This window comes from Artemia franciscana, unplaced genomic scaffold (assembly GCF_032884065.1).
Source record: "Artemia franciscana unplaced genomic scaffold, ASM3288406v1 Scaffold_1017, whole genome shotgun sequence".
Lineage (NCBI taxonomy): Eukaryota > Metazoa > Arthropoda > Branchiopoda > Anostraca > Artemiidae > Artemia > Artemia franciscana.
The window spans coordinates 55,033-70,069 of NW_027062724.1; the positions used below are offsets into that span (position 1 = coordinate 55,033).

The 15,037-nt window shown below is 33.3% G+C and overlaps 1 long non-coding RNA gene across 1 annotated transcript in view; it reads right to left on the reverse strand.

The window, feature by feature from the left end:
• The window catches only part of LOC136042289 (uncharacterized), an 88,342-nt gene that overhangs the window by 15,196 nt on the left and 58,109 nt on the right, over positions 1–15,037 (reverse strand). Inside the window, exon 2 of the long non-coding RNA XR_010621236.1 lies at positions 810–969. This is a non-coding gene — a long non-coding RNA (uncharacterized LOC136042289). The remainder of the gene's footprint in view (positions 1–809; positions 970–15,037) is intronic.

Genomic DNA, 15,037 nt, shown 5'->3' on the forward strand with positions numbered 1-15,037 from the left:
TTGGTTTAATTATTTAATTAATTATAAGTCCATCATTAACACCTTTATTTACAGATGAAGTCAATATGCTGAAAAGCATGGGGCTAAGATTTGTAACTTGTTGCAGACCTCGTGTAATTTCATCGGTTGTGACGGAATTTCTCCATTTAACTTAATTTCAATGAAAGAATTATCATACCAATATTTAAGACTTGCTACAACGTTAGAATTAGCTCAGAACTCCAACAACTTTGTTTATACTTAAGCTTGAATTACTGAGTCAAGGGCTGATGATGTGTCTACGCAGGTCGACTTTCCAGAGGCAATTTTTTAAAACACTTCCACGTGTAGTTTGGATTCCTGACTGCTGCTTTAGATACTCAGTCATAATTTTCCATCTTTGCTCTGTCAGCCAACATGCTGTGTTCTTGGTTTTTCTAAAAAGATTAAACAGGGTTCCACTTCTAGGTTTATTTAAGTCGAGCCATATACGACACCACAACTTGGCTCGCGATTTAGCAATTTTGAGTTTGGAGCCTGTAACCCATCCTGGTTTGTGAGGACCTTTCCTAATTTTGCACTTTGGTACAGCAGTGGTCTCTGCAACTTTCAGAGCATGAATTATCGCCCAACAAGAAATATCAAAGCCTTTTTTGTCTTTAGCTACATGTAGCAACAAATGATATGGTACTTTAATTTTGTTTAGAATACTATCAGATGTAGCAGAGTACATCTCTCTGGGTTTTTTTGTCACTCCAGTTTAATGTCGAATTTTCAGCTTTTGGGTTAGGGGAAACTGGCTTGAATGGAACTTTGAAACTTTGACTAACCTGGTCACTCACTGTGTGTTTTGATTCTACTAGAAGTGATTCCGATAGTCTTACGTTGGTTCAAACTTGATCGATAGTACTAGTCGAGCCCGAATGATAAATGAAAGTAAACCACTGACTCTTTGTATATTTGGAGACATCGTCAGGTAATCTGGTGAATCTGGTGAGAAGTATATCAGTTAATTTACCAGGACTGTTTGGGTCGCACTGAAAATCGCAACAAATCACGTAGCGCCCATTGCCAATTTTATTGGTTGGCCTACTTAAGCGGTTACACGCTTCAGAGAACTTCTTTCTCTGATCGGTCACTGTTAAGGTTTGTCGGTAAGTTAACATTAATTAAAAATAAGCAAGACGGTCCTGGGAATTCTACTGCTAGATAATAATCACAAGATTAATGAAAGTAGCAATAGAGCTGATCATCAATTAATATCGCTGTACCACCAAAAGGCCTGCCAAAACTAAATTTACGTTTAGCTTCGTGAAAAAAAAAATAGTTATATGAGGAATTTGTTGCAGTAAGCTGAAATTTTAACTTGTAAGAAGATGCTCTTGGAGACACACGACTTTAAAGTTTTGACATATTTCATGAATATATGCTAGTTTACTCACATTATGCCCATTCATATTTGTTGATAAAATTAAAATTCCAGTCATTTGTTTCCGTTTTTCTTCTTTGGGAGGGCTTTCTTAACTGTGGGGCAACGAAATCTGTAATTCGGGTGGACGTTATGCCCATTTTGGCAGAGGGCACACTGCACAGATTCTGTGCATGTGTTTTCTTTTGTCAATTTTTGGGAGTCAGCACAACGAGAACACTTGACCTCGTTCGTGCTGTTACGAGCAAGATGGTACAAAAACTGGCAAAGAAATCAGCGTTTGGGGACTTCTCTAAATTTGGTTACTCTCAGATGGGTATACTCCCGATAAATCCCTAGTTTCAGTGCTTTTTCTTGAGCAAAGGCATTACCAAAAAATGAGTTTCAAGGTACCTGATTTGCCGTATCGCTTAGCTTCTAGTATGCTAGAGTTAATTCTTTGGATATCATCTGGTATAGTACTTTGCGGGATAAATTTGGCAAATTTCAAATTTGGGATGAATTTCAGTTTCGAATATTTCACTTTCAGTTCAAGTTTGCTGGTCAGTGAACTAACAGTCAAAAAGGGAATTAATATTTTTCATAATCAACAGAGGACTAGATTACCTACTGGAAAAAAAAGAGTTGCTTCAATATTAGCTAACAAGCGGATTATTTCGCAAAAGAATAGTTAACTTAGTTTCAATTTATAATTTTTTCCTCAGTTGCTTTGATGTTCTCGGTGAAGTACTTCCAATAACTTCTTATCCTGACGTGGATTACTTGCAACAATAGTATTTATTAATATTGGTTGTGGTATTATTTTTTTTAATTCAGTGATTTTTCTGTTTATCTTGTGCTGAGGACGCTTTGTTAACACACAGGCAAAATTTCCGAGTTGTTTTAGTTTTTTATCTTTTCTCTCTACTGGCCGCAGTCTCGTTTCATTGCTTTTCATTGAGTTTTATCTCTCTTTGTTGTTTATTGTCATGGCTGACCAGTTGCACCTCAAAATTTTCATTCGTCAAGTGTACGGACAACAATTCGCCGCTTCTGTCATAAATTATTTTTCTTTGGTTAAAAAACATACAAATTTGTCAAATCAACAAAATTTTCTTATAAAATTTCAAGATTGAATCAGTGATTTCTAAATCTTTTAGAATCAATACTCATTGTGGCACTGAAAATGAGAAAAAAAAATTAAGCCTCATGGCTTTAAATAAAGTGACTTCTGAGTAAAAACAAATATTTTTTAAGTTGTCCAAACACTTGAATTTTATTGAGAAATTTTTGAGGAATAGCCTTCCATCTGATATTTTTCTGAAAATTAAGAAAATGAGCGTTAGATCTTGTCACCATGATTTTTATTTGTAAATGGTTGGTTTGGTCGGCAAGTTCAGTTGACTTTTGCTTGAGAAGTTACAGGATTTGGATATTTTCTTATCCTCGTTTTTGTCTGGGTCCTGCCAGTAAGAATTTGTTATCTAAACTCTTAGTAGTCAACAAGAGGCAGCTTTGTCGAATGTTTTTAAATTCGGTTTTCCAACTCAAATTTCTTATTCAAAAATAATATCTAAGGTAGAGTCAGGAATCAAGGCTGGTATTGATAAAGTCGAGGCTCCTTAGGAGCTTAGAGCCAAATTCGTAAGGAAACTAAATACTTTTAACATGAGCAAAATTGAAAATGATATCACAAAAAAGGTCCTTACAATCACAAGAGCAGACAGAGTCAACATTATTGTAATTATGGACACTGATGATTATGATCATAAAATGAATACAAATATTTTTCTGATATCATTACTTAAGAAAAACTGGGTTTTAATCGTGGTAATAGATGTGCAAAGCCGATAAGAAACAATTTACACATTACCCCACTTTTTTATAATAAATTTTATCCAAAAGGTTGTTCCGCACCCAAGATCTATGGTTTACCCATAATTGATAAGACAGGTGTCCACCTCCGTCCCATTCTATCAACTTTCTTCTCACCTGCTGCAAAATTAGCAAATTGGTTGTCAGTGGCATTGCATCCACTCTTAGGAACAGAAAAATCATATTTAAAAAATTTCACTGATCTTACTAATAAATAAAAAAATTCACATTGGAGGAAAATTCAATTCTCTGTAGTTTTAATGTGTTTTTCATGTATTTGAATTGTAAGGTGAAAAAGTGCGAAGATATATTAAATATTAAATTAAAAAAGGCTTTGATTTGACAAAAGATGTGACTACGGCTATTTTAGAGATTTATATCATTATGAAGTTGGTTATCCTCGTAAATGAATATTCTCTTTATTTTGGTTTTAGAGGTGGATTTTGCAAACAGGTATTTTTTTTTACTATGGGGGCATCTCTTTCACCTTTGTTGGCAAATCTCTTCATGAACTCTATTGAAACCTCCGCTCTAACCAGTTTTAGGCTCTCCCCTTGTTTCTGGGGTGGATTCATGGACGATATGGTTTGTATTTGAAAACATGGTTTAGAGTCCTTAGATCTTTTACATAAACATTTAAATACTTTTGATAAAAATGTAAAATTTACTGTGGAGTTTCAGAAAAGTGACAAACTGCCTTTTTCTTGATATCCTATTGATTAAAAGTGATTTTCATTTATTATTCTCAATATATAGAAGACCTAAACTCAATGATAGGTATTCGAATTTTCATTCATGTCACCCTATTTCAGTGAAATGAGGGGTTGTTATTGCACTGGTGGATATAGCTTTCAGAATTTGTTCCCAGGAGTTTTTAGATTCTGAATTGAAACTTGAAATTTGAAACTTGTTGTACTTGAAAGATATTTAATTTTTTATTAGTTCTAACATTAATATCATTGATAAAATAATAAACAAAAGACACATTAAACATAACAATAGGGTTATTAGAGTTTCAAAGTGTTCGGAATTAAATAAGCCTAAAAGTTGGATTTCTTTGCCTTATTTTCCCCTTTTGGGGGATATACTTAAACGATTTTTGCGTAAACATAACATTGATACATGTTTCCAATCGGTGGGGCCATAGAGTAGTTTCCTTAATTCTCGGTAACATTTAATCCGGGGATATTTAGCTAGTGGGGTGTTTAAAATTCTTTGTCCTTTTGGAAAGTCTTATATAGGTAGAACTCACCAATAACTTATTGAGAGATTTATTGAGCATCGTAACAAAAAAGAAAAAAAAATACAACTTACAATTAAGCAAGCCTTCTGAAACTGTAGTTTCGGCTTTGGCCGAAACTTTAATCCTGAAACTTTTTGGACATTCTTTCATCCTGAACATTTTGTAAAATTTGATAAGACCACGGCTATTTCTCAGGATAAGGGGTATTTCTCAGTAGGCAAGGGTGGCTATAGAAATTAAAAAATATATGTTTGCTAATCTTTCAATAGATAGAACACAGAAAATTTAAATATTGACCTAATTTATGATTTTCTTTTGAAAAATGAGCCAATAGTCAATAAGGGAATTAAGATTTTACATAATCACCAGTGTACTAGATCACCTACTGGACAAAAAAGAGTTGCTTCAATATTAGCTAACAAGAAGATTATTTCACAAGAGAAAACTTAAATTAGTTTCAATTTTTTTAATTTGTTCCTCAATTGCTTTGATGTTCTCATTTAAGTAACTCTAATAGCTTCTAAACCCTACGCTGATTAGTTACCACAACTGTATTTGTTAATATTGGTGGTGGTTTAATTTTTTCTTTAGTTCAGTGTTTTTTCTTTTTGTCTTTGTTTATCTTGCGCTGACGAAGCACACGATATATATATATATATATATATATATATATATATATATATATATATATATACATATATATATATATATATATATATATATATATATATATATATATATATATATATATATATATATATATATATATATATATATATATATATATATATATATATATATATATATATATATATATATATATATATATATATATATATATATGTATATATATATATATATATATATATATATATATATATATATATATATATATATATATATATATATATATATATATATATATATATATATATAGCAGCCTGGTTTATTCTGGCCTAAAAATAACGATCTAGATAAGTCAGAAGTTTGAGAAATTTCGTTAAGAGCCTATTAGAAAAAAATTATGTGAGTGACACCATTTTTGTTTACATCAGTATTGCAATGACATTATCATGCTTGTCACACTTATTTTTAAACATTGAAGATTTTCGTGTATGGAGAATTTTATATTATATTGCTTAAAGAGCAAAAAACTTGTAATTGCAAGAATAATTGCATATATTATGACAAGGGATTAAAACAATTCAAAAATCTTAAAAAACAAAACATTTGAAGCATACTAGAAATCATTGTTAGAAATCAGACTATATATAATATAATAATATAATAATAAAAATATAATAATAAAAATTTGCAATTATTACAAATGATGATTCTCTATTTTAAAAAGATATTTCAAAAATTCGAAAACCTTATAAAAGAAAGCCAAAAATTTCAAGCTTAGAACTTATCATTGTTAGAAAACGGACTAGCATCAATAATCAAATATTTTTGAAAATCTATAAGTATGAAATGACATTTAATTGCATAATAAGCAAAAAACTGGTAATTGCCAAAATATTTGTATACATTTTAATAAGGGATTACAAAAATTGAAAAATTGAAAAAACTAAATTTTTTGAATGTAACCAGCTATATAATGTCACTAGGAACGCCCTAAAAAGAAAATTTGCAATTATTAAAAATGATGCTTTTCTATTTTGACAAGGGATTGCTGCGATTCGAAATCCTTAAGAAAAAACCAAAAGTCTTAAGCATAGTACATATAAACTTTCAATTTTTATTGTCTCATTTGTCAACTGATCAGATTTTTTCTTCTTTTTCCTTTTTTTGATTGTGGAGAAGTGAAAACTGACAAATATATACACCCCCATAATTTATTCTCCAAAGGTTGAATAGCACACGCTACTATGTTTAGAGATATAAGTGCATCTATAAAAAAGTTCGGAGTCAATCGCTCAAATTTTACTATCCATTAGCTTGTCTTAATAATGACAACCATTGAAAATCTTTCATTGTTATTTATGAATTACAATATACAGATTTATGGTCGTCGCTACTTATAAGGGTAAAGCAACTAAGGCCAAAATCAGAACAAAACCTACTTATTATTCACAAGGCATTTACATGGACAACAAAAATGGGCACAAGTTATGATTGCACTCAGTGCAATCTTATAATCTTTTGACTGCTACTCGTTTTCAAATCTAGCAGCAACCAGTTTATTTAAGATTATCAACTAGATTTAAAATTACAAACATCAAAAAGAATTCCTACGAAAAGAATTCCTTATTGTTCTTCTTGCCTTCAATGTTTTTGATGGAAAAGCAGTGGGGTCTTCGTCACTATTTAAATTTAAGATTAGTAATTTGTTTTATCTGAGTAAAAAATGAGATGACAGCTGACATTAAAACTTGCACTTGTATAAACGTAACAGAATACACTGAAACTTTATATGGAACCTGTGTTTTTAGTCCGATCAGCTCATTCTTTTAGACATAATGTTAAATTGGGTAGTTAGGTTTAGTTTTAGTTTGGTCTATGAAAATTCTTGTAAAATATTCACAAATTTTCGGATCCACTCTAGGTCCTACACAGCTCTAATATAGCCATATTTTTCCCAGAAGGAATTGTTCAAGAAGGGTAAAAATTAAAAAGCTTGACCCAAAGTGTTCTGATAAAATTTCTGATAACAAAACTGTTCTGATAACAAACTGTTCTGATAGCACTTACCATTTTCATCAACTTCAAATCCAAATTAGTTTCTATGGATACCTTGCTATTAAAAGAAGATTGGTTAGAAATTAAAAAAATTAAATAATGAATCTATAAAGACATTAAATAAAAAAAACTAATTTTTTTAGCTGAAAGTAAGGAGCGACATTAAAACCTAAAACGAACAGAAATTACTCCGTATATGAAATGGGTTGTCCCCTCCGCAATCCCTCGCTCTTTACGCTAAAGTTTGACTCTTTGCCATAATTCTGTTTTTTAAAACAATTAAAAGCTTTAGCGTAAAGAGCGAAGGATTGCGGAGGGGACAACCCATTTCATATACGGAGTAATTTCTGTTCGTTTTAAGTTTTAATGTTGCTCCTTACTTTCAGCTAAAAAATTGGTTTTTTTTTATTTAATTTCTGAACGTTTTTGAATTACTGCATGTTTGGTTTTGGCTCTCCGAACATAAATTATTAAAATGTAATTTGTATATTAATTTTTTTTGGCTAAATGGCTTTTTCTTAGTTTTGATCAGACGATTCTGAGAAATAAGGGGTGGGGAAAGAGGCCTAGTTGCGCTCCCACTTAAAAAGGCAACTAGAACTTTTAATTTTTAACGAACGTTTTTATTAGTAAAAAATATACGTAACTTAAGAATTAACTTACGTAACAAACTTTCATAACCTTATATTTTTATTATGTATACGATGGGGTTTGTACCCTCGCTAATACCTAGCTCTTTACACTAAATCTTAAGTTTTGTCCAAATTCTTTAAGAATGACCCCTGAATCAGAAAGGCCGTTGAATAAATAGTTGAAATTACTAAAAATACTTTAGCATAAAAAGCAAGGTATTCATCTCCTCCTAAATACCTCGCTCTTTATGCTAAATTATTATTAGAGCACCTCAAATTCGTAATAATATCTGTTCATTTTAAGTTTCAATGCTACTCCTTCCTTTCATTTGAAAAAAGTTTTCATGTTTATTTTTCATTGTTCTCTTATAGTAATGCTAGAAAATCCTGCGCCCTTTTCATTGAATTTTTCTTCCCCCATGACAGATTCCTCCAAGGAAAGATCTTCCAACATAGCCCCCTCGCTTCAGCCCCACCCCCAAACAAAATAAAATCCCCCTGAAAACGTCTGTACACCTCCCAATAACCATTACTATATGTAAACACTGGTCAAAGTTTGTAAATTGCAGCCCCTCCCCCAGGGATTGTGGGAGAGTAAGTCATCCCCAAAGACATAGTTATTATGGTTTTAGACTATGATGAACAAAATGGCAATCTCAAAATTCTGATCTGTTGACTTTGGGGAAAAAATGAGCTTGGGAGGAGCTTGAAATTATTGATATTGGGTTTTCTGATACATTGAATTTGATGTTGTGATTTTCGTCAAGATTCTATGACTTTTAGGGGGTGTTTTCTCCTATTTTCCAAATAAGTTTGGGAAAAAATGAGCTTGGGAGGGGGCCTAGATGCCCTCCAATTTTTTTGATCACTTAAAAAGGGCACTAGAACTTTTCATTTCTGTTAAAATGAGCCCTCTTGCGACATTCTAGGACCATTTGGTCGATACGATGTCCCCTGGGAAAAAAAAACAAACAAAAAAACAAACAAATAAACACGCACCCGTGATTTGTCTTCTGGCAAAAAATACAAAATTCCACATTTTTGCAGATAGGAGCTTGAAACTTCTACAGTAGGGTTCTCTGATACGCTGAATCTGATGGTGTCATTTTCATTAAGATCCTACGACTTGCAGCCCTTCCTCTGGGGACTATGGGGGAGTAAGTTATCCCCAAAGACATAGTTATTACTGTTTTCGACTAAGCGCAACAAAATGGCTATCTCAAAATTTTAATTCGTTGACTTTGGGAAAAAATGAGCGTGGGAGGTGGCCTAGATGCCCTCCAATTTTTTGGTCACTTAGAAAGGCCACTAGAACTTTTCAATTCCATTAGAATGAGCCCTCTTGTGACATTCTTTGACCACTTGGTCAAGACGATAACCCCTGAAAAAAAAAATAAATAAAACACGCACCCGTGATCTGTCTTCCAGCAAAAATACAAAATTCCACATTTTTGTAGATAGGAGCTTGAAATTATTGATATTGGGTTTTCGGATACATTGAATGTGATGTTGTGATTTTCGTCAAGATTCTATGACTTTTAGGGGGTGTTTCCTCCTATTTTCCAAAATAAGTTTGGGAAAAAATGAGCTTGGGAGAGGGCCTAGATGCCCTCCAATTTTTTTGGTCACTTAAAAAGGGCACTAGAACTTTTCATTTCCGTTAAAATGAGCCCTCTTGCGACATTCTAGGACCATTTGGACGATACGATGTCCCCTGGAAAAAAAAAACAAACAAAAAAAACAAACAAATAAACACGCACCCGTGATTTGTCTTCTGGCAAAAAATACAAAATTCCACATTTTTGCAGATAGGAGCTTGAAACTTCTACAGTAGGGTTCTCTGATACGCTGAATCTGATGGTGTCATTTTCATTAAGATCCTACGACTTGCAGCCCTTCCTCTGGGGACTATGGGGGAGTAAGTTATCCCCAAAGACATAGTTATTACTGTTTTCGACTAAGCGCAACAAAATGGCTATCTCAAAATTTTAATCCGTTGACTTTGGGAAAAATGAGCGTGGGAGGTGGCCTAGATGCCCTCCAATTTTTTGGTCACTTAGAAAGGCCACTAGAACTTTTCAATTCCATTAGAATGAGCCCTCTTGTGACATTCTTGGACCACTTGGTCAAGACGATAACCCCTGAAAAAAAAATAAATAAAACACGCACCCGTGATCTGTCTTCCAGCAAAAATACAAAATTCCACATTTTTGTAGATAGGAGCTTGAAATTATTGATATTGGGTTTTCGGATACATTGAATGTGATGTTGTGATTTTCGTCAAGATTCTATGACTTTTAGGGGGTGTTTCCTCCTATTTTCCAAAATAAGTTTGGGAAAAAATGAGCTTGGGAGAGGGCCTAGATGCCCTCCAATTTTTTTGGTCACTGAAAAAGGGCACTAGAACTTTTCATTTCCGTTAAAATGAGCCCTCTTGCGACATTCTAAGACCATTTGGTCGATACGATGTCCCCTGGAAAAAAAACAAACAAAAAAAACAAACAAATAAACACGCACCCGTGATTTGTCTTCTGGCAAAAAATACAAAATTCCACATTTTTGCAGATAGGAGCTTGAAACTTCTACAGTAGGGTTCTCTAATACGCTGAATCTGATGGTGTCATTTTCATTGAGATCCTACGACTTTTAGGGGGTGTTTTCCCCTATTTTCTCAAATAAGGCAAATTTTCTCAGGCTCTTAACTTTTGATAGGTAAGATTAAACTTGATGAAACTTATATATTTAAATCAGCATTAAAATGCAATTCTTTTGATGTAGCTATTGATGTCAAAATTCAATTTTTTAGAGTTTTGGTTACTATTGAGCCGGGTCGCTTCTTACTACAGTTCGTTACCACGAACTGTTTGATAAGGGGATAAGTGTTTGTGGGATAAATTATTTGTAGCGAAAGATTTTGTTCTCATTCCGTTCAGTTTTATCTCAATTCTCATTCAGTTAATTAGTCCAATTAAGAAAATTAAGTCAAATTATTTAGGTCTATGATAGTTCTTATTTAATATTCGATAACTATTTGACTAAAATTCATAAGCTTTTCCCATCAGGAAATGTTCAGGAAGAGGACAAAATAAAATTTTTGAACCGCATTGTTTTGATAATATCTCAATAAAACCTTACCATTTTCATCAACTGTAAAATGTTAACTAATTTCTAAGGATATCTTGTTAGTTCAAAACAATTGGTTAGAAATTTATAAATTTAAGTATTCCTATCTATAAAGGCTTTGGGGCTTATTAGTTACGGGATCAATTATTTGTAACTAGCTTTTTTTATTCGGTTCATTTCCGACCCAACTCCAATTCAGTAATAATCTAGTTTTCAAGAATTGTTCAGGAAGGGGATGAAATAAAAAGTACGATGAAGAATATTCTGCATCATGGGGTAAAAATTTTCTGAAGCCTTTCAGTTTTCTTCCATATGAAAATGCCAATATAATTATATATGATGTTGCATTAGTCCAAAAAGTTAAGCAAAAATTGGAAGACTATCAATTAATTTACTTTTTTTAATAGTTTCTATAGACATTAAGGGCTAGCGAGAGACAAGACAAAAATATATGAGTTTTCTAAGAGTCAGAATCATCATTTCAATAGGAAAAAAATTCCAGCTCTTAAAATTGCAAAATAATTCCACCACTGCGATTTATTCTCTAAGGTAGTCTAGGTGTAATTAGGAGTCTACTTATCATGCAAATATATCCATTACTTTAGATTTTGAGTAAATCTTTGTTTGAAGATGTGTAATTTTTGTCAGCAGATGCCCGGGCTGAGATTTGTCAGATTTGTCAGCTTTATGTGCATAATAGATTGGTGAAAATATGTTACTTTTTATTTCTTTTTTTTTACTTGTTTTTATTTAGAATCACTACCTACTTTTCATAAGAAGAAAAGTTTAAAATTCTAATCAAAGATTTTGCTGACTTGAAAAAGAGTTGATTGGATAGAATTAAACTTCAAGGAATATATTCAGAACCTGAACTATGCCCTAGTCATATGGGCTTAAGCTCATATCCTTACTTTTCCTCTATTTCTACTGCTTTTTCTTTTTTTCCTTTTTCATATTTTTCTTTCGTATTTCTGAGTTAAAGGCCTCCCCACTGCCACTCGATATCTCCACAAGTGGTAATAGGGTACAGATATTTAAGGTACCTCAATAGGAATCCAAGACAAAGAAGAGTTTGCCTCTGGAGGTTTAAAATATATATTCACCCTTCCCCCCTCCTACCCCCGTCAAATCTATTATCAAAAGAGTCCACCAGTGAGTGGAAACGTTCTATTGGTCCAAACCTTCTCCCAGTACTGAAAATGAACACCATCATAGCAGGATCCTCTGAAGGAGGAAACTGTGGCAAGTAGTCAAATTTGGATCTATGGATAATGGCTTCTACAAAGGACTGCATCAACCATTTCGAGGTACCTGCAAGACTTCGGACCTTGCGTTTACCTCTTTTTCCACTTTCAGAGTGGTGCCCCTCCAGGAAATTTTAGCCTAGTAAACGACATTGTACTTTGACTAATAGATAATTTTCCTAAGCTCAGCCTGTTTTGGCGGGTGATTTCAGGGTGAAAAATCTATTCTTGCTAATCAAACAGTTTGTGTAAGGAGCGACCCGGCTCAGTAGTAACGAAAACTCTAAAAAATGGAATTTTTATAACAATAGTTACATCAAAAGAATTGCATTTTAATGCTGATTTTAAATATGTAAGTTTTGTTACGTTTAGACTTATCCATCAAAAGTTACGAGCCTGAGGATATTTGTCTTATTTTAGAAAATAGGGGAAAAAACCCATTAAAAGCCCTAAAATCCTAACAAAAATCACGCCATAAGATTCAGCGTATCAGAGAACTCTACAGTAGAAGTTTCAAGCATATATCTACAAGAATGTGGAATTTTTTCTTTTTTGCCACAAGACACATCACGGATGCGTGTTTATTTGTTTGTTTTTTGTTTTTTTGTTTAGTTTTTTCCCCCCAGGGGTGATCGTATCGACTCATTGGTGCTTGAATTAAGTGCGAGGGCTCATTCTAACGGAAATTAAAAGTTCTAGTGCCCTTTTTAAGTGACCAAAAAATTGGAGGGTGCTTAGGCCCCCTCCCATGCTTATTTTTTTCCCAAAGTCACCGGATCAAAATTCTTAGATAGTCATTTTATTCAAAAAAGTCTAAAAACGAAAATTACTATGTCTTTGCAGATGACTTACTCCTCCACAGTCACTGTGGGAGGGGCAGCAAGTTATAAGTTATGTACAGTGTTTACACATAGTAATGGCTATTGGGAAGTGTACAGACTCCTTCAGGGGGATTTTTTGGTTGGTGGGAGGGACTAAGGGGAGGGGGTTTTGCGGGGGGATCTTTCCATGGAAGAATTTGTCATGGGGGAAGAAAATTTCTATGAAGGGGGCGCAGAATTGCTTAGCATTTTTTTTTTTTAAGAACAGTGAAAAAAATATGAAAAAGTTTTTTCAACTGAAAGTAAAGAACAGCATTAAAGCCAAAATCCAACAGAAGCTATTATGTATATGAGGGGTTCACCTCCTCCTAATACCTCGCTCTTTACGATAAAGTAACTTTATTAATTTCAACTATTTATACTACGGTATTTGTGATTCAAAGGTCATTCTTAAGGAATTAGGGCAAAATTTAAGCTTTAGTGTAAAGAGCGAGGTATTGACGACGTGGTGAACCCCCTCATATACGTAATAAAAACATACGAATATAGAAATTCGTTACGTAAGCTAATTCGTAAGCGATCAAAATCATCCGATCGAAACTATGAGAAAGCCATTTAGCCATAAAAATAAATTAATATGCAAATTTCGTTTTGAGTATTCATGTGCGGAGAGCCAAAATCAAAACATGCCCTAATTTAAAAACATTCAGATATTAATTTAAAAAACAAGTTTTTTTAACTGATAGTAAGGAGCGATATTAAAACTTAAAAAAACGAAATTACTCTGTATATAAAAGGGGCTGTTCCCTCCGCAATGCCTCGCTCTTTACGCTAAAGTTTTTTACTGTTTTAAAAAGTAGAGTTGAGAGAAAGAGTCAAACTTTAGCGTAAATAGAAGGGCGCTGAGGAGGGAACATCCCCTTTAATATATGGAGTAATTTCTGTTCGTTTTAAGTTTTAATGTCGCTCCTTACTATCAGTTAAAAAACACTTGTTTTTTTTTATTTAATTTATCTGCTATGAGCTGCCTCACCGTAGTAGCGTAATATTTCTAGGCATTAATATAGGTTTGAGGCAACAGGTTTGGGATTGTCTTTGCAGGATTACGACTCTTGATGATAAAAGAGCATTGCCAAGTGTTAGCAACCATGTTTTGACTAAGATGGACCCAGGATTACACAAAGTCTCCATTCAACAAGAAGTCCCAGGGACTTCTTGATTACCAGACCTAAGCCGGGATAAGTGCTTCGGTGTCGACTTGAGAAAATATGTTTTTCTCCGTCCTGCACTGGAATCTGGGACCATCGCCTTTCCTAAGGCCAAAACAATTTCAATGATTTATAAAATATGAAAATTAGAAATTGACATGTTACGACGTTATAAAATAACTGTCAAATCCACATTTTGACATACAATATCAAACAAATCTAACTGAACTTACTGGGAGTTTCAGAAGCTCATATCCCAATGGCAGGAAGCCTCTATTCAACTTGAGGTCCCAGGGACTTCTTGTACAACCAATGGATGGTGATATAAGTAAATCAGCCTAATTTTAATTAAAGTTACGAGAAAAAATATACGGGGACCCAGGTAGAAATTAGGTGTTTATATTAGGAAGTTTTAGCCTTCAGTTAGGTAGATATAGGATATATGGTCTTCTAGCCTTGGTAAATGTGGAGTAGGAAAAGAAACCTGCAATGGGTAAAGACTGCTGTCATTTTGAAGGTATAACAATCTAGTTATAATCAATACAGTATTTGGTCGTAAAATAGCCCCTAGTTTAACGTGGTGTTCCCGTGATGGAATTGCTGCCAACCTTACTGATTATTTTATTGTAAAGCAAAGACTAGCATGATCAGCAAAAAATACTAGGGTATATAGGATTGCTATTATTGATGTTAAAAGTAAAAATGGTAATCTAGTACTGCTTAGGGTTAAATTAAAACTGAAACTTCAGAACGGTAACTACCTTTCAGGAAGTTATGATGTTGGTAAGGATCAGGATTAGTATTCGCGAGAATACTTTCAAA